At 40.2% G+C, this 24,775-nt stretch overlaps 1 protein-coding gene across 4 annotated transcripts in view; it reads left to right on the top strand.

The window, feature by feature from the left end:
- atxn1a (ataxin 1a) overlaps positions 1-24,775 on the top strand; it is a 92,111-nt gene that overhangs the window by 7,420 nt on the left and 59,916 nt on the right. For 3 of the 4 annotated variants that reach the window (XM_072370708.1, XM_072370706.1, XM_072370707.1), the window contains exon 2: positions 18,077-18,250. The gene's annotated coding sequence lies outside the window, so the exon portion shown is untranslated. Of the gene's footprint in view, positions 1-18,076; positions 18,251-21,263; positions 21,290-24,775 lie in introns of those variants that run through there. The other variant, XM_072370709.1, reaches the window with a different exon arrangement.

Raw genomic sequence — 24,775 nt, 5'->3', positions numbered from 1 at the left:
GAGGGTAGGTGACACTGAGTGGCAGGCTGACAGCTCCTGCAGACTCCTCTCTTCCCCACTGAGCTTTAGGCTTGAGACGGGGATAAGCTGACAACCTGGGACACAGCCAGATATGTTGCGATAAGGAGAGGAAATGAAAGAAAAATGCCAGAAATTGGGGTCATGTTCGTACATCAGCGCGCAAATGTAACTGTTTATTTTATCTGAGGATTAACATCACATTTATTGGTATCGTCTGGGTAGGAATCGTACACATTGATAAACCAAGTCTATCGTTTGGCCATTACTTTCACAAAGTGTGTGCCCGACAGATGACGTAACAGCATTCTTTCTTTCAGTCAGAAGAAATGTTATGTATTCAGTTACACCAAGTCTTTTCTTTTTTTTTTAAAGGTGGTTTTTGTCTGAATACACTTCATATCGTCAGACATGTAATTACTTGCTTTCATTCTGTACAGTAACCCTGGTCCCATTTAGTGTGAGGTCACGAGCTGTGGCTGCAAGTGAAATGCTATGTTGAACCTTTAAGAAACATGCATTTTTAGTTAAAAGTTACTCTTCACCTGTTTGAAGTGGTGTTTCCACCTCAATTGTTGGGAGCAAGGTACGTGTGTGTGGGTACCAACAATGACTTAAGTCTGAGCCAGGAGGATATGCATTCAGCAGGAGGAATTCAATAACAGGAAAATGGCCAGTGATAGAAACAATCCCTGGAATACCAAAACCCACCCATCGCCAGTGTTGTTCTTGGCTAAACCTTGCTTTCCATTACTACCGTTTACTCCTTAGGTTGATGTCAAAACACATTACATGGCAGTATGGCCAGGCTCAGTGCAATGTACACTGAAGCATCATATTTCACTGACGGTTGTGATGTGGCACTCGGTGTCACGGCTTGAATTCCAGACTGTCCAAGACATGCTGTGCTCCATCCTCGTTCTAACATACATTGGGATATAGGAACAAAGGTTCACCCCACTCATGGTACATGGGAGAGTATTGGATGGCAGGTCAGTGCATGCTTATGCAACTAAACCATAAGCAATATGTCAGACAGTTTCTCTCAGGCTGAAACTATTTCCTTTGTTACATAGCTGCGGTGGGGTTTGAAAAGAGCAAGTGGATGGATGACTGGATCACTGGGTTTCACCGACAGGCAGTCTGTCTTGTCTGCTTGGTCGTTGTGGCTTGGCTCGCTCACCTTTCTTACTGGATGACTTGCTTGACTGTACGTTGATCAGCCTCATCGGGCTGCACATTTGGCTCTATGCTTGGCTGCAGGCGAACTCGCTGTTGAGTTTTCTGGACACGCGTCTTTCCGGCTGACCGGCTTTTACTTCTGGCCTTTTAACTAGCTATGTAGGAAGCTCATGACATTGGAACAGGGTCACATTTGGCTATGAAAGTCAAGGAATTGCGCTAAAACACTACTCTAGAGATAAAACCTAGTGAGCAAGGATGGTCCTTCCCTATTTGTGATTCCTATGAGTCCATTAGCAGTTCTGAACTTCTTTGGAGAGAGTAGCTTTCTCTGTTTCATTTCATCACATTACACCTGAATTTTTGATAAGGTGTCTCCACAAAGTTACTCCACTGGGCTGATGCTATTGCTAGAGCACAAAAAAGCCCCTTAGAAGTTATTGTTGTTGGCATTTGCGGTGGAGGAGGGTTGCCTAATTGCAGTTGTAAATTATACGGGCGAGTTGTCATTCCTGCTGCGAGTGTGACAACAAAAGCACAGTGCAGGACATTTATAGCAGCTCATACTTATAAAATTCAATTCTGACAAATGTTTTGCACAGCGCCGCAGAGACATTATTAAGAGGTTCTATTCCCCTCTCATAATAGTCAGAGAGGTACCTTTTATTGATGTGATGTTATAATGTCGTGTTTTTTGTTTTTTTTCACCTTAATCTAAAATCTAATTTATGCTACAATTTCACTTGTTGGGTTGTCTGGGAAAATGTTGCTTTCTGGGAAAATGCAAGCCATATCAATCCTGCACATAGGATTTACTTAAGGAGCACATAATAGAGACACTCACAGTAAATATTTGCACATACATACAACACAGACACACATTTGGTGCAGCGCTGCTTTGTACACACCCATCCGTAGGGGCTTACCCATGGGAAGTACCTGTGTAAGGCGAAGAAAGTCGAGCCTAATGGGAAATTACAAGGCATCATCATCAGATGAAAATAACTCTGTTTTTTAAAACGAGTTCAGCAGCCTTAATTGTTCTTATGGGAAGTTTTTAACTAAGCAGATGCTGGATCTCAGTAAGTCATAGTTCATGCATTGTGTGGCTTTGGAATCATCATCATTAACACAAGATAAGTAAGTATCCTATAATGATAAGCTGAGAAGCTCAAGATCTGCTTGGGTAACTCATAAAAGGATAACAGTTGGTAACATTAAAATGAAACGGTCCCAAAAATTAAATGATATGTAGACACCGTATAAAATATGCGCGGTCTGTCCTCCAGTCTCCTAAAGTAAACAAAAGTTCATCTTGATATGGATGATTAACCCTATGCTTTAAAGTATTTTACATTATTGAATGCAGTAAGCAGATATGTCAGACGTTTGGTTACTCAGGCAGTGTGTGCATATAAAGAAGATCTTTGCAAGCAGGGCTCGAACACAAACTAAACCTTACATAATTTAACATGGTGTGACGTCAACTTCATTTTCTCTACAGTACCTTTTTTGAGTAACCACCACAAAGAGCAATCAGCTTGCTGTTTTTCTTTGTCCATTAAGAAAAACACGAGCGTGCACACTTTGACTCTCATAGATATACTCAATTAAATCTTTTTCGGGGTAAATAATTCCACTGATATGAGCAGTGTAATGGATAAACTGGTCCATAGTTTAAAATAGGTATTCCTGTTTTTAAAATATAATTTTTTTAAGTTATCATACTTTTTTTTTTCTCTCCACAATCAAGTGGAGACACCAAGACCTCACGACCCCGTAGTGGATCTTTACCCCCAGGATTGGAATCACTGCTCTACAAGACGATTAATGTGATAAAGAGCCTGTTAGATAAACGTCTGTTAACAGTCCTTCTGTTCCCAGATATTTCCTCTTGTTCTTTTCATACACCCTCTTGCACAATACTGGTGCAAAAAAGACATCCTGTCGCTTTTCCCCATTTGTTGTTCTTACTACCTGATCAGAAGCGGCGTAACACAGCATCAGTATGGGCTTTTAAACAGTAGGGAGACTCTGAATGAACTCATTCTAAGTCTGTCTGTGCATTATGAGCAGTGTTAACCACTAAGCTAAAAAGAAATGACAGTGGAACTCTCCACCTTCTGCCAGACTTTCACCTTCAGTTAGCTTCAAAGTCCACTAACAGATTATTTTTGAGTGCATAGATGCTTTAGTTCTTGAAGCTATAACCCAGACAACTCTGTTTTAATACTACATGAAGCGCCATTAGCTCTTTTGTCCCCCACGCTACTTCCAACAGGATTGCTTTTGATGGATTGCTCAGTGCACTTGCAACCTGACAGGACACACTACCCAAAGGGAGACCATTGCACAGAGGGTCAGGGTGAGGGAAGCAGTTCACGGATGCCATTCAGCTTTACTTAACCAAAAGAACTTGTGCGCGCAAGAGAATTTGTGTTTGCATTTGGGTCAAGGATGAGTTTGTTATGAGTTCAAATGTGCTTAATTAATGTTGTTTCAGGACATCCAATGTGAACAAAATACAGTTGTCACAACAGCCATCATTCATGTTGCAAACATAACTTATTTACCAATTGTACTGTATCCAGCTGACAAGCAATTGATATCAAGATAAAGCAGGCTGAGCCATCCTCAGTAACAAATATCAAGTTTATGTGTTAACTAGACCTCAATATAACTTAGAAGGTGTTTTACAAGGGCGACCCTGTTTTGTGTTCTGAACCCTTAGGGGATATTCTGTGAATTTCAACTTATTCCTTGCAATAGACTGTTGCCAGAAGCTTGACTTTTTCCCAATCTTTCCAGTGTAGAGGCCAAAAAGCTATCACAGTGTAATGCCCCGGTGTCCGAGCAGATAACACAGTGTGAGAGTTGTGTTGCAGTGAGATTAAATGACCTATTCTGAGAATAACTTGTTACTTTGAATGTTCATGCATAAAGAATAAAAACTGGATCTCTATTTGTTTTTTTTTTACAGGTTTTTATGCATAGATGATAAAAAGAAAAAAATCAGTTGAACATTGAATTGAATGTCTGTGGCAAGGCTGGAAAGCTTTTGGGTCATCTCTGCTATTTATTTCTGAGTTCCCTGTCCAACGTTGTAGAAAATTAGTTTTCTTAATCTTGAGAATGCTAAAGTTACCTAATGCGGATAAGCAAGACTGGCCTGTTGAACTGATTCTAACTTTATGGACATGAGATCAGGCAAGAGAAGAGAAAGTCAGGTTTGTTGGGCTCAACACACTGTCTATACGAATCCACACATACGCCATAGACTTTGACATATGCTCGGATAAACCTGACCTCCATGACATTTTCCCTTGTACGGAGCGACCCTTAACCCTGTGAGTGCACTTCTACCCGCTGTGACATCGGACAACAGCTAACATCTGCATATACTCTCTCAGTGGATTAAACTCTTTATGAATGAGAGCCACGATGGACCAGTTTGAACTTTGCAGTGCTGGTCATCATGTTTTCTAAAGAGATATTCAAGAACTCCCACTTTCAGCCAGCGAGCATTATTTAGAAATAAAGACTGATTACCACCAGATTCCTCTTCCTGTTATACAGCTGTGGTTTCCTAACAGGCTCCCTCCTCTTTGTTTGTATCGCGAACATGTGACGGCAGGTATTCATTGCTCTGGATTGCACGAAATGCAAACTTGTTATGCAAGTAACCATGCAACATAGAATATGTTGTGCATGAGCATGAGGCGTGCATTTGTTTTAGAGGTGGGCAGTGCGTTTTAACGTGTGTGGTGGCATCGGTCACTGAGGTTACAAAGTATGTGTCAGCTAATGCTGTCATGCAGCTCGGTTATTAGTGCTGACTGCTTGTGTTTATATTTGGTTGTCTTGGTGAGGTCAATATATTGACGGTGGTGCGAATACAGATGTCAGGGATACTGAAGACAAAGGCGTAAGGACTTGTGAAATACTGCTTAGTGTCACATGGCCTCGGTGAAAGCCCTGCAGCCTTTTACCGTTAGTTAGAACTGAATGTACTGGAAATACAGAAATTTGTGACACTTTCGTTTGCTGCACACGCTTGTTTGTAAAAGTGCAGGCAGTGACAAGCATTTTAAATGTGTGTCTGCTTGAATGTGTGCCAGAGTGTTTATGTTTGACTTCCTATCTGCTGACCTGCAGCAAGTCTAGGCTTTATCAGCATGACCCACAGACTATCTGTATTTCACAAAAGCTTCTCCTGGGATCGATTTGTGGCATTGCATCGACTTTTTTCTGTTTGTTCTGTGGTGAGGATGTTGAAACAGAAGCACCCATTTTTCGGCTGAATGATCAATCTGAAACTGGAGACATCCACAAGTTCAAAGATTTGGGTTGCAAAATTGTTCCTTTATTTCGCCAAATCACAACTGAGAAACCCATGTCCCCTCTCCCAGCCTGTGATCTAATTCTCAGAAAACTTGCACAAGGCTGCTAAGAGGCTGCTGGATTTACAGGTTTCTATTTGAACTTTTTGTAAGGGTTTTTCCCCCGTTCTTAGTGTGTTTGCCAAGAGCAGCACATGATTAGAGTCCACCAATAGCGACGCTACTCAGTCCTTTCTGCTACAGCTTTGGATAAGAGATTTGTGGGGTTTATATTGTTGTTGTTTACCTCTAATCTTTTAAAACTGAGGCACAGTTTCATAATGCCTCGTAAAAGTAGTAAGCTTGTGTCTTGCACTCGTTTATACGTTTCTCTGCTTGTAAGTCCACAAGCTGGAAAAGAGGAGATTTGACGAGGCGTTGTACAGATCCTTCACCTCCACCATGTATGGTTTGTATGACCCCTTTTTACCTCTTTGTGTGTCATAAGACAAATCTGCTGAAGCTGTGAAACTGTTTTTCTCTAAATGTGAAAGGAATCGCAAAACAGACAAAACAATTGCAGGAGATCTTGCATATGGTTTTGCTCACATGGAATTTATAATTTGGAAAATCTTGCAAATCCAGTGTAAGTTCTCCATGTTGATCCATGAAACCCAAGCTACTGCGACCTTGTCTCGCAGACCGAGGTGCTATGATTCATGGAAGATTTCCAGTCTCAACATTTGCGCATGACTCAGATTGAGCTGAATCTGCCCTAAATGTGTCTGTCCATCCTTTAAGAGGTGTGTGGGTGAAAATTAACTTAAGTTTTGTGGTGGATTCCAGGAAATGATGCAAAGGTAATTGAATGGCTCTGTGCCAAAAAAAAATATGAATCGGTTTAATTACTGACTCTTGAAACAGATCAGTATCTGTAAAACTTCATGAAAGTATGTCTGCTGTTTAGAGCACTCCAAAAGCAAACTGGCATCTGAGATTCCACAAAGCTTTTTTTTTTTTTACAGCCTTCACAAAATTGTGTTGTTTTCTTGGAAATGTTGAGAGGTCACAAATCCAATGCAAAGGTCATATCACAATGTTGCAGATAAAAAGTTCCAAAGATGTGCAATGCAAGTACTGCGGCAGAATGTTTCACTGATACAAAGCTGTTATGTTTTCAAATAACATACCAGCAAGCTGCATTCTGCAATCATGCACCAACGGCAAGAGAAGCAATATCACTACTGATTTCACTTGATGATGCTGTTGAATTCTCCTGGATATTTTTAATCCTTTAGATTCATCCTTTGATTTGTGCTCCACTGAAAAGCTTTGTGTAAGCTATTCTTGAATACTATATACAATGAAAGCAGGTTCAACTCCCAAAGATGACATAATGAGAGTATCTCTGTGCAGCTTGTGAACTGAGATGATGGCGGTGGGCTTACTGTCTAATATTTTGACTGTTCAGAACGCTGTAATACGATAATCGCGTCCACCATTCTGTATAATGCACAGCAGGGAGAACACAAGATTTGTTTGTGTGAGTGTCTGTGGCGGGGGGATTGAATGAAAGGAAAAAAAGAAGTCATCATTTGTCTGGTCAGAAGTAGGAAGTGGTTGGCTGTTGCTTCATTCGGTGGAATCACTCACTTTTTGAACCAATGCTATGTAGGTTGTGGTAGTGTGGTTGTGTGCATTTACCCATGCGACTCTTTATACATTTAAAGTGTGTGTGTATTTTGAGGTGGGCTGAAAGGAGTTGCAGTAATTTCTCAGAGCAACAACTGTGTGCCTGCCCCACTTTCAGTCTTTTAATCATGTATAGACACTCGGGGGCTCTCCTGTGTGCATATCAGTTGGTGTGTGTGTGCACAGTACTTTTATGCAGAGCGTGAGAAAAAGGCTTGGGTACAGTATGTATCAAAGGGACTGCTCTTAGAACTCCCTGACCTTAGATTACCCTGCGTCTCTTCAGATGTATAAGTGCTTACTAATGCACGCATCTTTTTTTGACATAGGAGACACGATTAGTCATAACATTAATATTACATTAAGAGTCACCGTCCTCATTCCAACCTCTGGCTATGCAGCTACCTTGTTGGCAGCAACTTCTGTTATTTAATGTTGTTAAGATGACATAAAGTGCCCGCTTTATACATAATCTGAATTTGGAAATGTACATTTTAAATTGGACTTAAAATGTTCTAATTAGTGGCCAACATCGTCGAACTACAGTCTCTGTTTGAGAACGTGAGTGTGAGTGAATGCACATTGCATTTAGAGGTCCCTCCAACAATGTAATCTCAGTATGACCTCGTAGTTGTCCGTAGCCCCGCAATGCCCATCCCAGTGACTAATGCCCAGTCCAACAAGCTGCCTTGACAAGCTGTACTTGACATGAACACAATAAGAGGCTCTATGTGGAAAGGGCAACAAGCTTCTATTGGCCTCCCTTTTGTTTATATTTTTTTTTTAGTCTCATAGGCTGTTATTTGCATTATAAACTGTGAATAAGATGGAAAAAAATCCTGATTTATTTTCAGGGTGGAACATGAAATATTTTAACATTAAAATAGCAAGAAACGGTAATTTGCTTTGCAAAAAATGTAGTGGAGTGAGTGTGTTCGAACCAGAGACCAAAGTCAGCCTCCCTCTGTGTGTGTGTGTTGCAATCCCAGCTTCTTTAGTGTGTGTGACGTGGCTGCAGGGCTGGCTATACCTACATGTTAGTGAAGTGTGCAAACGTCTAGGTTTGGAACTTTTGACTGGCGGTTACAATCTCCCACGTAAGAAATGTATCACTTTACAACACTATGTCGCACACCAGATCTTTCTAGCAATAAAACTAATCAGCTTAGTTCTTTTTTGTGTGTTTTTATTTGTGCTTTCATGTGACATCATGGCAGAAGAGGTGTTGGGGTTGGTCAAACTAGAGTAAATCTCAGATTAGCCTTTATTCACTGGCGAGGGCTTCACAAAATAAACATACAGCATTTTATTTTGTTACACACGTTTATGTGGTATAAAAAAAGCCAGCTGCATTATTGGGAAAACCTCTCTTCTTTGCTCGTGTAAAAGTTGTTTTTCAACAAAAAGCCAGTTTCAACAGTTTTTTTGGGGGGGTGGGGGGGGGTTACACCAGCCTTGCAGTTGCATTATCAACCTGTAGGGGGCTCCAAGTTCTGCAAGTTGTATTTAGTGCTGCTTTAATGATAGAACACTCTTTAGTCCCTGCACACAGGAAGGTGTGACCTTGCCATAACAGTATGCACAGTGAAAGAGAAGTTAAGGACAGAGACTGCACCTTACATGATGCAGTTTGTTTGCAGTTACAGTGTCTCATTTGAAACCACTCACTGGCCGGTTTGTTTCATTTCGAAAAACATTTGTTTTTATGTATAGTTTCTGCTAATTTTTATGACAGTAGTTTGTGTGTCTATTGAGTATTGTCAGTGTAGCTCACTATGGAATGTTAACAGCCGGGCAGGGTGTGGCCTCGCCGTGTATACAGTCCTGGACCTGTGACCTGTTATATAACTTATTGTCAGGCTTTGTTGGAGTGAGAGGGAGCAGCTTTTTTTATGATATGTCATGTGGCTGACAGGGCTTGACAATGATATAACATAAATTCACAGGAATCAACCAGTGCAATTCTAGTAATTTGAGTTCCACCCATCCATTTAAACCTACAAGGGAGATCGTAGTTTTATGTCGTTTCCACTGAGCCTTTTGAGTTACCATATGTAAATGAGCATCTCCTGAATTCTGCATTGACTTTTTTTTACAGAGGTAATTCAGGGCTATACAAAAAAACCACTAAGACTCATATGCATAATAAATAATACACACGGCACTAGCAGTCAAGGTTGAACAAAGATAACCGGACCTTATTTGGGTTAAGGGCAACACAGAATGTGGGAAGTGAGCCATGGCCTGATACGCTGACACACACATACACACACACACCTGTCAGTGTGCTCAGTTCTGCATCTTGTAGTCTCTCTGCTGCTTTGTCCTCTCTGTCTTGGTCACTTTGCGGGACAGCTGGTGGGGCAGTGTGAGCACCTGTTCCTCCCATGTGTGCATCTTTCTGTGTGTGGTTCTGTTTTTCAGGTGGGTCGGGAGGGGGTATCCGCAGTGTTCTGGCCAAGAGTTTGTGCATCGGTGTGTCTGTATGGTGTGTGTGGTAAGCGTGTGCATGCGAGCACCTGTGCTGCCAGCAGGAAGCTGCCACAGCCACGGTGCTTCCTGACGTATGCTGGTGACTTCCTAAGGTCATGCTGTGAACCCCATAATAACTTTTTATCTTCTCAAAGTTGACTTACTCAGCCCAGAGAAGGATATTCAACTGTAAACATTATTTTTTTTTTCTTTACTATGACAATGTCAATCAAGTTGTTGGTTTAAAACAAAAATAATTCATGTTCATCCAGCCGCACAGCTTCCCCCGACCACCTCAGGGTTTCTCTGTGGGAGAGTCATCACAACATCACACGTACACACTCCTCTGGGGTGCACTTTGAATCATTTATTTAATCAACGCAAAATTATAAAACCTTTTTTTTTAAAATCTCATTTGTAATATTGACTTGTCTTTAAGGCTCTTCTTCCCTCCGTTCAAAAATGACATAAAATCAGTCATCAGCGTGCAAAAAAAAAAACAAACTACCATTGTTAGCCTGAGAGACCGAAGGCAGAGTCTTCATGCCTTTACAGTTAGAGATTTGCATTTTCCTCTTGAAAGTTAATACTTCAGCCAACAGCTGCTCTTGACCGAGTTTCTGTAGATAGATACTCCAAAAAGTGAACTAATGCAAATAGAATGTATTTAGTGTGGTTCTGCATGATGGTCTGTAGTGTATGGCTGTAACAGCTCAGTCTCATCTTTCTTTAAGAGTAACTTAAACTTTACTTATCCACAAGATGCCACGGATTGCAGAGAATGATGACTGATGGTTACCTCTTATGATGTTTTTATGTAGCTTATCCATACAATACAAAACAAATGGGTATTGTGGTGTGTAAATTAGATGTGTACCGTTGCGTAATAAGTGCTGATGAGTGGCTGCTTGTCTTGGACAAGACACTCGTAAGAGATTTGAATTCTCAGGAGGTTTGTTTTTCTGGTTGAATAAAAGAAAAAAGAATTCTCTCCTCAACTGTATCTTGAGCTTTGTTTTAAAGCAATTAAAAAATAAAAGAGGAAAAGCTCTCCTCTCACAGTCAAAAGCAACACAGAGAAGATCATTGATCAGTGTCACTGAGCACACTGTGACAGGACTGAGTATGGATGTGAGTGGGACTAAAAGTTTGTGCCAAGGACTTGATGAGGTGTCATGAAACCGGCTCTTACAGCAACAGCTGGTATGCCCTACCTTTAATAATGTCCATAAGGTCTGTAATCCAGCCATTATATCCTGTTGTCTCCTTCCCTGTCAGGTTGTGCCTTGAAAACACGCCTGTCCCATTAGGACTGTTTACTATCCTTTTATGTTTTGTTTTATGCTTTTTCTATTTTTGACCTTTTTTTTTAAATTCTCATCAATCAGTGTGATTGGAGCATAGTGCTTATGACGTTTATTTTGGGTGTTTGTGAAAGAATGTTTCAAAGAAGGAGATGTAATTTAAGCTGGACAAAGACAGCAACTTTTCACAATCATGTGTATGTTGGGAAATGATTAAAGCCGGCGGATGATGCTATACATTTGTGGGTAGAGCATATACAATAAGGCTTTTGAATGGAACTGAATGTTTCCAAAGTGTAAGTGGGAGAAAGTTTGTGTGCGATCCCTGCAGGCCCTTCTCCCATCATATTCCCCCTTTTTTGGTGTTGGGATCCTTCTGTGTCTTCAGGCTCCCTGTGCCAACGTGGCACCACTGAGGAATGCTGAGTAATTCCCTCAGGTGGCTTGTGCTGTGATGTTCAACGTGAGTGAAATCTCTCAAACTTATTTACACACATGTATGTTCACAGATATGTGGCTCTTGTAGAGGAGTAGTAGTTTTTTTTCTCTTTTTTTTATGCAGGATGTGTCATGCTGTGTGTGTGTGTGTGTGTGTGTGTGTGTGTGTGTGTGTGTGTGTTCTTCTCTGTATTTCAGCCACCTTCGCTCACGTCTCTTTCACGAGACTTTGTGAAGCTGTTATGTTGTGATGTTACCATGGGGAATGCTTATATGAGTGGAGAGGGTGTAAGTGTATGATGGAAAAATGATCGGAGGAGAGGAAGGATTTCGGATTTGATTAAATCTTATTAAACAACAAAGACCAGTATTAAAGAAATCTACGGCTTCATAATTTTGCTTCGAGGATGTGCTTGAATGTGTTACATAATGTGTTAGCAAAAAAAGCAGTTCTCCTCTAATGTTAAACTTTTTGTCTAGAAACTAGTTTTTTGGTCAAAACTGGCACAGGTTGGGACAGCTGCTCATTCTTTTATTTAAAATGTGCAAAAGCTGCAACTATGCAGGCATGAGCAAATGTGTTTCCTGGTGTCGTAATGAAGGATAAAACTGTTGAAAATGGCAGCTTTTTTTCATTGTCAGATTTGATCTTTTGTAAAGCACTCCTATTGGATCTTTATAGCAGTACTAATGATCCTCTAAATTAAAACTTGTTTTTCCATTCGATGATGTTGCACATTACTGTGTTGCTGCATGTTCCTGTTGTTGTGCCTTGCTGATTAATCTCCACTTTTCAAAATGATCTGTGCATTCAGTTAAGTGCAAGTCACAAATTACCTTATTTCATTCACCGTGGTGTTCTATGTAAGGCTAAGGGTTATATTGCTACTAGTATCAATAACAGAGTAGTCTGTCCTTGATATTCATAAGCTAACTAGCCTTAATAAGTTGCCCCATTTATAACCCTGCTGTTAGGTAAAGCTTTAGTTCATAAAGGTGATGACCAAAGTCACTGATACTGCAGCATTAATCTTATTTTTTAAGTTATTCTGAAATGTACATAAAAATCTTGGCAATAGCAAGCCTTGTTGTACTGCTGGTAACGGTTCATGTTTGTGGCTACATCTCAGTTCTAATTAGCATTCTTTTATGTCTGAATTCATTCATGTACTCTTTGCTTTTTTCGGTAGAAAAATCAGCAGAAACTGCACCAGTGGTTTACTAAACTACGCTGAGTAGAATGCACTGTTTCAAGGTGTTTTTAATGGAGAAGTCACACCTCAAAACATGGACCTCAGACAGAAAACGTGGTGTCAGACAGTTCAAGAGCAGCGTCTTCTGTTTTTCATTGGGACTTTGGGTTTTTCAGCTTTGCAAACATTCTCAAAAAAGAAAACGGACTGAAAGAAAAGGGAAAACCCAAATAGCACAAGATGTTGTTTTAAAAATATGGACAAAGGATGCAGTGCTTGTAAATGTTCTTGTCTGGGTGTGGATAGCACCAGCACTGAAATATGATATGCACTTGTTCATAGATTTTTCTCTGTACTTAAAGCTAAGCATAGAGGCCTTTTTTTAAAATGCAAACCTAACTATGATGACTAATCTAGTTGATATTTTCATCTCATGGCATTAAACAGCTCATTGTTTAATGTAAGCTGATCCTGATCCTTAGTTTAATGAGAGCACACACTTTTGACATAAACCTTTGGAACATTATTCCAAGACAGCAAGTTTCTGATGATGTCCCAATACTATGTGTGTGTGTGTGTGGGCTGGCATGTGTGTTCTTTATCTTGATCCATCTCTCTACACCGTCTCTCTACACGAGTCTACCGTACTCTGCTAAGGTTGTGCTTGAGAATTACGAATTCTTAAGTGCAACACTATCTTGTATGAATGGCAGTGGTGATGTGTTTGTGGTCATCGGCAGGAAAAAGCTTGATCATTACGTACGGAGGAGCACATTTAAGCAGCTTTAAAATGTTGCACTTTGACCTGCAGTGATAGTACTGAGTGAGTGAGTTGCATAACCAAAAGGTAGTTCATGTTTCTTTCCCTGTGACAGATTACACATGTGTATCTCCTGTTCTCTGTCAGTTTGTGTATGAATGTTGTGACTAAGTAACCCGGTGCTGAACAGAGGAGATACTGCACTGGCACATTACTTTTTCAAGACCCCAAATTGTTCAACTAAGCAGGCTATTTCTGGCCAGCTCTTATGTCTCATTATATGCAGTAGTGACCACAGAACCTGCAGTCTCTCCTGTAACGCTGCTCTCTTTTCACACATTGGTAATCAACTCTCATTTAAACTCCCAAAAAACTGCTTGTTTGTTGCTGTGAATTTTCAGAATTGTCAAGTTATGGTCAGTTGCAGAATTCCCTTTTGTGGCCTGTTGCTTTTAGTGCATTTCATTGATTTATTTATCTAAATATTTATTCTTCTTCTTCTTTTTTTTGTTAACCTTTTATTTTTATCAGCAATGATAAAAAAATGTTACAATGGCAACACAAACGAGGACATGCCTATCAGGTCAAATGTGCTGTTAGTTTAGCATGGAGTGCCTTCCTAGTCTTGCAAAAAAGAAAAAAAAAAAATTCAATAAGCTCAGTCGGATAGAGCAAAAAGCAAGTAAAAGTGTGAAAACCAAAGTGCAAATCGCATGAAATAATGATCAGAAAAATGCATATAATTTTGTTATGAAACATCATATAAAGTTTTCTGAGTACCGAGAGTGAAGTGGTGTTCCCTCTTTGTCTGGAGGCAGTGTGGATGTTTTCATGGACAGAGACATGAACTAGTCAGGCCAGAGTGTAGTCCTGCAACTGAATGTCTGTATTGTTCTACTCAGGCCCGAAAATCACCAATCAACGATCTTAAACTATAATTTTGAGTAGGTTGCAAGCTGTCTTCTTTGTAAAGGATCTTAGAATTGAGAAGTGTCCACTCATCTGATTAACCCCTATTCATTGTGTACGATCCAGCTCAGTTCCTAAATGCAACCGTATCCAACACGTGTCACAACCTGAACCGTAACCATAAACTCATCTCACCCCTAACCACTGACTCCGAACTGTAACCCCAGAAATGATGTTTCTCATCAATTTCAAGAGCGGGCTGTGGACTACTTGTCCTCATATGGTTTATGTTTGAGAAGACTCTCATTTAATTAAAGCATTTAGCATCCTTTGCTAAGCCTTTACCCTCAAAACTTAATTAAAACCTGACCTCATTCTTTACACCAACCTTAATGTGACCAACATCTGACCACAACCTTTAAACCAAGTCTTGAATAGTCTTTTGATCACTAGCCTTGGAATAATGACTGGTCTTAATAGCCTTATTTTCCCAGAATGTCCTTACTTCCAGGGTCTAAAGCTAAAATTGGCCCTCACATGGATAGTCCTACATTCACACACACACACACACACACACACTCACACACACACACACACGTCAGTGTCACCCTTGCCTCTCTGTCCGCTTTTGACATTTGTGCTTGAATGTGTGTGTATGTGGGTGCATGCAAGTGTGTCTACCACTGTGTGTGACAGGAGAACAGGAGCCAGAAGACCAATAGAGAGGCAGAATGAAAGGGGCAGTGCACACACACACACACACACACACACACACACACACACACACACACACACACACACACACACACACACAAACAGGGGCTGTGAGTATTGAGTTCCTCATGCAACAGACAGGGAACTTAGTCCGAGGCTGCTATGTTGGAGTAGAAACCTGCAGTTGCAAGTATGTATTTACAAAGCTGTCTTTTTGTGTAAAACTTTCACAATATTTGGGCCAACCTTTTCCGTGAAACAGATGGGCAAGGTGAATCCAGGTGAAAGCTCTGCTCCATATTGATTTGACCCCTCAACTGGACCCGAGATAAATATTGATTTATGAGATAGGTCAAAAGAGGATACGATGCCCCCAGTACAAATAAAAAGAAGAGGACAGAGAGATGTAACGGGATTAAATGTCTGTTTTGTATTTTTTTTTCTTGCTCGAAAAGTATTCCTTTCCCTCTTTGGTTGAAGCGGTTAACACAGATGCAGTTAACAATGAGAGGTAATTGTTAATGCTTTAGGCCACATCTTCCTCACACAATGAGGAGCCTGTTCTTGGCTGTGTCACAAACTTTTCACACTTAGGGTTGTAGGTGACGTTCAGTAGTGTCTTTGACTCAAGGTAAGAAGTATTTACGATGCTAATTAACCTGTAGCTATACTTTTACAAAACAGACGGAGGATACAATAAAAACAAGCCACTGTGCCGGTAGAGCCAACAGTTTTTGGTGCTGGTTGGAGTCTGTCCTTCAATCAGCATTGAGTATAGAAAGCCATAAAATGCAAAAACATGGCATTGAACGTCTGATCATTTTTGCAATCTTGTTAAACGATTTTCTTTTCAGAGTTTATCATTTAATTTTCTTTTTCTTCTTTAGCTCTACCATTTGAGTCAAATGTTTTGAAAGTCTGGCTTTCTGATTTAGATTCAGATTTTCGTGTATTTTTTTTCTTCCCCCATTTGAAAATTCAACGTATATCCTAAATACAGTAAATTGAAAACAGCACCAGATTACAGGATGTCCTGTCATTCTCTGATCAGCACGGATCTACAGCACACACTAGTTGTTATATTATTATAGTGTTATATTATTGGTTATCAAAATGCAGCGTGTGGAAAATGTCAGGCATGTTTAAAGCAGCACATACTATGGCTGCTTTTAGTAGATAAAAAGTAAAGATAGGCAGCATCACAAGTCAAGAGTTATGAAGAAAATGATGATCTGATTTTGTGTTAATCAACTTGGCTGTGACATCAAAGATGTACTATCAGTAAGCATCAGCATGCCTTTGGTAAAGCTGTATTGTCACTATTTTTTTTATCTTGGGACAAATTATTTTCCTTGTGGCTTTGTAAGTGTGTACGTGACTCAACTCACCACATAGACACGTGCGTACCGGGTGTTTTGTGTGATATACGTGCTTGTGTATGCTTGTAGAAGTTTGTATCAACTTAATACAAAAGAGTATGCTTTAGTTGGTTTCTGTCTTCAGGGCCCGCTGATCACACGATCAACAGACATGACTGTCTATTGCTAAGGCGATGTGTTGTTTGGACGGCTGATGTTCAGTTAACACAGTGGAGAGTTCACCGTTTGCAGGGTTTGCAGTTTGAATCTCTGGCTCCTTCACATGCTGAAATGCCCTTGGCAGTTTGTTAGTGTGTGTGTGTGTGTGTGTGTGTGTAGATGCAGCAAAAACTACGTAAATCCTTTTGAATGGCTAAAAGCACAGTTTAGCTGCTGTCCATTTACCATTTCAGGCTGCAACTTGATGCTCATCTCTGTCCTCTGAACTGGGATATGTCAGTGTCACCGTGGTAACAGCCTCAAGGGTAACTGAAAATGATAAGAGCGCACTGAATTGGTGCTCCGAGTGCATTTCTATGTGCTTGTGCATCAAATGAAGGGCTATATAATGTTTTATTTGCCCGGGAGAGATTACCTCACTCCTTTACATGAACATGCCTCAAGTTAGATTCATGCCTAGGTGATACATGATACAAGCGTATTTTGCTCCAGGTTATGGTGGGGTGCCACTTTAGTAGTTTTAGGATTAAGTACTTTGCACAGTTGGAAGATTTATTTTATTCTTTTGCTCCACAAGGTCTATATGGGGAAAAAAAACAAACAATTATCGTTCTTGAACGACATGCAGTTCATTGTATGCGAGTAGATTAGTGGCAGTTCACTCTTTGTTTTAGACATTGCGAGACCCTGTAATGTGTTAGTAATATCGTTAGATTGTCAGTTTCCATAAGAGCATTTATAAAACAACATAGATCAACATGTATTCAGGCATATATTCTCAGTTTAGCTGCTGGCAACACAATGAGAAAACCAACAAAAAAAGCTCTGTTTGGCTCCACAGAAAGAGGTATTTAATCAAAGTGTGGCAAGTACATGAAAGTTACTCAAATAGCTCTAAATGGCTGTTTTTTTTTTTAGTTTTTTTTTTTTTAAAGAGGACACAGGCCTCAAACTGGTGTCTCATGTGGGTAAACAAAGAATGGTTGCCATGCTGACGGGATGTCAATGTATAAATAGCAAGGGTGTTGTTCTTAAGAGAAGGAGAGAGCCCGACAGAGAGGAAGTAGGAGGGATAGTGCAGAAAATCACAAGCACAGTCATTTACAGGACCACATGATTTAGAGTTTTACAGACTTTAACTCAAGTGAGGATCAAGGTGAAAGAGGCTGTTCTAGCATTGATGTTTCTCTGTCCACTCAGTCTAAGAGCCCGTAAAGGGAGCTATTGGTAGAAGTTAATATGTATTTCCCAATTTCCTTTTCCTCACACCTAATTTATTTTGTCAGTTTGTATGTTATTCTGTGCACGCGGATCAGTGAAGTTATTTAATGATGGTGATACGTTTCCTTTGGAAACCATTTAGTGAATAATTGGTAATGGAAACTCATTATTACCCAGCCGGTATTGATTTAGTCTGATCAAAAATCCGGTCAGGAAAATAATATTGCCTGTTTTGTATTTAATGTGTAGCAGGAGGGCAAAGAACGCTTTGAAAGTGATGTTAATGTTCTCTTTGTCTCCCTTTGTTTCCCTGTAGGGAATGGTGACTGATCCTGCAGCCTGATAGACGTGAATAGACGCTCAGACATCCGAGACACAGTCCCAGGCTTTGCATCAGAAACTGCAGTTTAGTTCCAGTTAGTTTTCAGCTCTCAACTGACCAGCAGGCTCCACCTAACTCCGCCCAACCAGCTCTGCCTCCTCTGCTCAGGTAAGACTTTAGGGCGACATATAAAGCCCTTTGCGCACGTACAAGCGTTCGATTCGCTTCAAGCAAGGTGGTGCGTTTGTCCACGGTCATTCTGGATGCAGCTGGTGTGATTGGATGCTTGAACCTAAGCTCATCCGCTGTCATTTGAGATCATATAATGAAGCCAGACTTCTTTTGAATCCATCAGCTGTTCTCAAACTGCCATGGGATTCCTCTTAAATGTATAAAGAAAGCATATGTTTTCATGCCAGGCTGTTTTGTAACCATGGTAACTCGGTAGCATCAGAGCTGAATTGCTGTAATTTTCACTGATTGTTGATTTATTTAGTTTTTTTTCCCTTTTAAATACAGTTACAAATATTTTATTCCTTATTTATCATTATTCAATACACAGTTTCATGTTAATGATGTTTTTATGTCACATGAGACAAGATAAATGCATGAGATGCAGGAAAAACAATAAACCTCTTGTTCCTCGTTGTAACTCCATATTTTACTTCTCGGTTTGTTCGTAATGACTGATATAGAAACAAATGAATAAGAACCACAGTCTGATGTCCTTCTCTAAAATGAATCATATGAATGAGACTGACCTTTTCCTCTTTTGAGAATAACAGCCCAGTTTCTCAGTATTACAGCTCCAGAACAACAAGGTTATAGAAAATAATGTAACAAAGTGTGTTTGATTGGCTAACCATTCTAAACTTTCCTCCTTTTCTTCCCAATTTAATGTGATTTTTTTTGTTTGATTCTTTTTTTTTTTTCACATTTCACATTTCTCACTTTGACCATGGTGTTGTCACTCAGCCCAGTCTTCTTTCAAATCTCCTTTCTCCTTGTCTTTGCTTTCAAATCCTTGTCTCTCCTCAATCAGTCCTTTATCTGTCTTTCCCTCTGTATATTGAAGCTTCATTCTCTCCTAATTAGTAGAATAAATAAAAGGGCTAACTGGATGGAACTGTAGTATTTAAATAAAGGATAGTAAATATATGATATTTGTACCAGTTCCTATAAACCTATAGACATTCAGGAATTTAATTTGTTGACAAAAACAAAAAATCCAAACTAATGTAAATATTTTTCTCTTTATTACCTTTCGGCAATATTAGAGTGTTACTCACCAGCAGCATCATTAGATTTTTGCTGTGAGCTACTTCAGTGTGCTGAGGGACTTGCTTCATAACTCTACAATATGTTTTGAAGTACAGACTAATTAGTTTATTAAATTAACTTTGTAGCAATTCAGAGAAGCAGTAAAGAGGGAATTTAAAAAACTAAAATCCACTGAGAGAAAGTTTAGAGGAGAGGTAAGATGCAGATTAAACAAAGTTGAAATTAACAAAGAATTGTGTAAGTGATGTAGCTGTATTCTGTTGTTTTTTTTCCTCCCAGCTCTCTTATCCCTCTTACTCTCTTCCTTTCTTCAGCCATCAGCTTTACCAGATGGAAATTACACATTTCACTCCCTGCTGCTTTCTTTTATATTCTCACTGTTGACAGTTGCCTTTCTCTGAGCTGAAACCCTCAGAAACGAGCAGATGGAGGGGTGACAGTCTAAAAGCTTAAACAATGACACAGGCGGCGGGTCCTGGTGATCAACACATGGCTTTTGGAACGCCAAGTATACAGAAGCTGAAAGTCAAGTCAGTCAGAATGGGAATCTGTGGTGTAAATCTCAGAGAACTGTGTTAGAATGTCTGACACGTTTCTCATGTTGTCCTTCATCACTTGTAGCGAGTTCAAAAGCTTTTATTTTACACAGCCGACATTGTTTTCTCCGATGTAGCTAATATGGCTCGCTGGTGAGTGCTTTCACGCTTGTGTGAGTCCATTTAATTGTTTTAAAAGTTCTTTTACTAGTGTGCACATGGTGTAACTTTTTGGGTTTAGTGTTTCAGGATAAAAATAAAATACCACAACAACTACATTATTTCATTCCTCCAAAATGGGTTGACCTGTGTAGACACAGATGGAGCGGCTCATACTTTGCACAAACGCACACTTCACGGTGGAGAAATCTGCTGCAAAGTAACATGTATGTCCTGTCAGAGCTGCCAAAAAGAAAATGATTTATAAATAAAAAAGGACCAAGTAACAGATTAAAGGTGAAACCTGAGCCCTTCATTCATAGGCATCCGGCGGCTCTCGTATCATTTGAGTAACCTTAGAGAAAAGGATCACTGTAAATCAATACAAACTTTTTCTGATTCATCACATTTACGCCGGGATTAATCACTTCTATCTATCACTTTTAACTAACAATGGTAATTTAGCAGCTACTTATTCATTTCAACAAATCTTTGACGGGGAAAAAATAAACTTTTTGATCATTTAGATGCCATGTTGTCATGGTATTCGTTCGACGCAAACAAGAGAAAAAGACTGGGAGCATCATATGGATACACTAATTATGTTCTCCTGTTTCACTGCTAGCTGGCTGTAACTTAAAAGTCAGATCTTCCTTAGGGCTTGTTTGCTGAAATATGCTCAGCTTTGATTTTAACATCGGAGAGGGTTTGGGCGGTGAGAGATATTTTCTATGCCAAGAGAAAGAAAGAACTTAAATATGCCTTGCAGGGGAAACCGGACAGCTTTATAAGGATTCAATCAATCTTTTATATTTTTGGATTTTTTTTTCAACTGAAATGACCCACTCTCTTCATGCTTTGACTCAAACCAGCCTGCAGCAGCGGCTCACAGTGATGTCACACATGTCAAATTAGTAATTAACCCAGAGATGCTGCCTATAATAAAGCATCACAGGCGCCTTTAGGTATTCGGCAATGCCAGGTGACGTCAGTTCTTGAAAAACTGCCCAACTGAGCCTGTCCCTTGCTTGACATCTGGAGGCTAACACCAAATGAGTAGATTCAGGGTTCCACTTATACCGTTTGTTTATGCAACATAAAGGTCTTCGTTATTGTCGGTTTAATGTCACAACAGAAGTATTTAATTTACTTCATGTTCTCTCCAGAAAGGGACACAATGCTGTCCCGAGAGGGTTAAACAACCAGAGTAAATGGAGGTCGCCCCTTCTCGGTGTGAGTGTGAGCATGGATTTTCCCTTCTCTGTTTTCTTGTAATAGTTTTGCTTGGCTTTATTTGATCTGGGCCCCTGCTCTCATAGTAGGAATGAATCAGGTTTGGAGAGCAAAGAAAACACACACACACACACACTCTCTCTGACATATATATATATATACACACACCTGAGCTGCAACAGCCGCTGCCCTGAATGAAAGAGGGAAGGAGAGGGACATCAGGGAAGTAGGATGCACAAAGGCTGGGGGGGTTTGAGAAAGAAAAGAGGGCAGAGAGGCAAATAGCTGTTTGCTACAAGGGTAACGTGCTACAATGAGGAAACGAGAAATGCATGGTATTTGCTTTGTAGTATGGTGAGCAAATTAAACGAAGACACATGCAAACGATAGTTTTTCCCCATCTATTTTTGCTTGTAGTTGTCATGCAAAGATCCTCTCTGGCACACACATACTTTGGCTGACTCTGCACAATAACCTATTTGTTAATTACCCCGTCCAGTTTTTGAGTTCATCCAGCCTGCTGGTGGTGTCTTAATTACTAAGAGAAGAGAATAGACGGTGGCTGAATGAAGGGCTGAAGAATGAATGAACAGATGTGCTTTCTCAAGGTGTTGGACGCTCTTAAAACCAGGGAAGAAACGAGCAGCGTGAAGAATTTTTTTTAACCAAGACTTTTCTTATTGATCAGGGATGGGGGCGTCATTTCTAAGTAAATTTCACAAATACGTGTGAAAGGTAGAAATGAAACCTTTTCCTTGTCTGAGTGTCTGAAGAATGTGAGTCAGCGTCACAGAATAGACACAGATTGATCAGAATATTTGAACCTGTGTGTGAGTGTATGTGAGTACCTAATGTAGTGTTTATGTGTGCACCACAACATGCGGAATCTAAGTGAAAATTCATTTGGAGCTGTGGGGTATTGACTGGAGTTAAGCTACTGGCATGGAAAAACATGTTGCTGCGGGTCGTTGCTAACGAAGCCTACGTGTGCTGGTACATTGTATGTGTGTGTGATGGAATTGGGGGGTAGGTGAGTGCAACTCATTATTGTGTGTACTCTATCATTAATTTGCTCTCAGAAGATGATAAACTGTGTTCAAAGAAGGAAACGTATGCATGCAGGCACTAATATTCACAAGTTTGCTAGTCTGCCTTTGGTGTGATTAATCCTCTGTGCTTCCTAACTTAGACCCACTTTTGTTGCTCTTTTCTTTGTTTTCTCTTTAATTCCCTCCTGCTTTATAGCATTAAGCAATGAGTAATGACGGCTGACATCATCTCTGGCTCGACTAGTCCTGACTAATTGGCCAGAGCAATCTGATTGCATTAGATGTTATTCCTTCTGGGTATTCCCTGTCCTCCGCCCCTGTTTAGAAAGATATCCCTCATTGTTTGCATTGAGTCACATATTGCTTCTGTGAGGCATATTTTTAGGGGATTTATTGTGTTTGTAGCAGGATAAAGCAAACGCCATTTGTTGGAAGTATTTTGCAAAATTTGCACGCCTGATTTATGGTTTGTGTGTTTTAACCCGAAACGTGAATCATGTTAAAATGTCTGATTGCTGTCGAGCCTTGACTGGCCTTGTTAATTGCTACCTTCTGAAATGCACGTCTCAGACTACCTCGAGGATAATAAGCACGCGCTTCGGGGACACTAATATAACACTGAAATATCTTTGGTTATTGTGTGGATGCTCTGGGTGCTCGTGCGAGAAAGCAATAAAGGTTGAGAAATGAAGTTGCACTTTAGATTTACTAACAGTCATGAGAGGTTTTTTCCTCCACTCATCTCGTCTCTTCACTCCTTCCTTCTCTCTTTCACAGAACTGCTCTAAGTGCAACCTTCTCAAGTGAGGTAAAATGATTAGAGTAATGGATGCCCCCTCCCCTCCCTCCTTTACGCACACTCACACTCCAACCTCTACTTTCTTTTCCTCACAGTCTCTACTCTGTACATTCTGTTCTGTACATTAGTGTGGCCTCAGGCATGCCCTCTATCTCTGCGGCCTAATGCAATCACAACACCAGCATAAGTGCACTATGAGAGCTGGAGACAATTGACAGGAATGATATGAGAGAAAGAGGGAGGTACAGATTGGTGGCAGCTGGCAAAAGGGATCGTATCATAGGATGATGATTACTCGCAGGCAGGATTGAGAGGTCATGTAAATTAAATAATTCTTCAGTGCACAGATATCGTCTGTATTATCACTAATTTCTTGTTGCCCTTCATTCAGATAAGCTTTGAAAGAATGGGTTGTCTGTAAAGACCTGCCATGACAGACCACAGCTGACGCAGTGCAGTTGAATGTAGTTTTGTTTGGACTTTCAATAAGACACAATAAAAAGTAGCCTGCTCTCAGATAAAGGGACAAATCAGTTCGGCTCCAAATGATATTTTTCTTTTTTACACATTCAAAAAGATGAAAGACACAAAGAGATAAAAGGGCAAGTGGTCCCTTAGCTCATAAAAGGAGTTGGTATGCTCAGCTATTTTTATGGATTGTGCTGAATACATGGGAGTTCTGAGATAGTCAGGAGCTCATGATGACAAACACTTTTTGCTGCTTGAGCTCAGTTAAGGGGCTTCAGCTTTTAGTGAGATGAATGGGGATGGCCTTTGTGGTGCCTGCAAAGACCTTATGCTGAGACCTATAGAGTGTTTATTGCTTTTACAACTAGTCTGTATGATAAAGTGCCATCTTTTTCACCACCCACTCTTCCACCGTTCGTTTCCTCTCATATCTCATGTCTCTGTGTATGTTACTCTGGCTCTGAGCCTTGTTGCCTCGCTTATCTTGTTCTTTTTTTTTTTTTTTGCCTCTTTGTCAACTTTTCCTTAATTTTTCTCCCTCTCAGCTGTCTGTGTAACCTTATTTCTTGGCCTTAGCTTTTCACTGTGCTGCTCTTTCCCTTCCTGTTGTCAAGTCTGCCACCCTCTCCTCTTGTTTCTCCTCTTCAGTCTGTCCTCTCCTTATTTCTCCCCTCTTTCAATAGTAGTTTTTACTGTCTTTCGCAGTTACTCCCACCATCTGAGATGATTACTGTGCTTGTCAGATCTACAAAAACAGCAGTATTGCTGTAGCTCTGAGTTATCTCTTATACAGATCACTCGTGATTTCCTGGAAAACATAAGTTTTCCTGTGGGATTCCTATTGACTGTTTAAAACAAAACACATCATTATTCTTTCTCTGCATACTGATGCTTACAACAAGACATCACATATTGTTTGCAGGGTCTGCATGGAAGTGCTGATTGGAGGGCCACTCACCAGTATTCCTGGATAATGGGCTAATGGCCCATTGTGTTAAACTGGTTTTCCGTCACTCGGTGGAGCGCATTGAACTTGATGCCCTGTGGTTTCCTGAATTTTATAACGATGACAGATAAGCTTTGCTCAAGGAATTTTAATGGAATAGTTCAGGGTGAAAGTCGGCAGACATTATTCAACAAGAGCGTCTGAGACATGGTCAGACTTGCA

The sequence above is a fragment of the Leuresthes tenuis genome, unplaced genomic scaffold (assembly GCF_036924035.1).
Source record: "Leuresthes tenuis unplaced genomic scaffold, fLeuTen1.0.hap1 SCAF_18, whole genome shotgun sequence".
Taxonomy (NCBI): domain Eukaryota; kingdom Metazoa; phylum Chordata; class Actinopteri; order Atheriniformes; family Atherinopsidae; genus Leuresthes; species Leuresthes tenuis.
The sequence above is the reverse complement of the archived record's forward strand: the minus strand, read 5'-3'. Positions and strand labels throughout refer to the sequence as shown.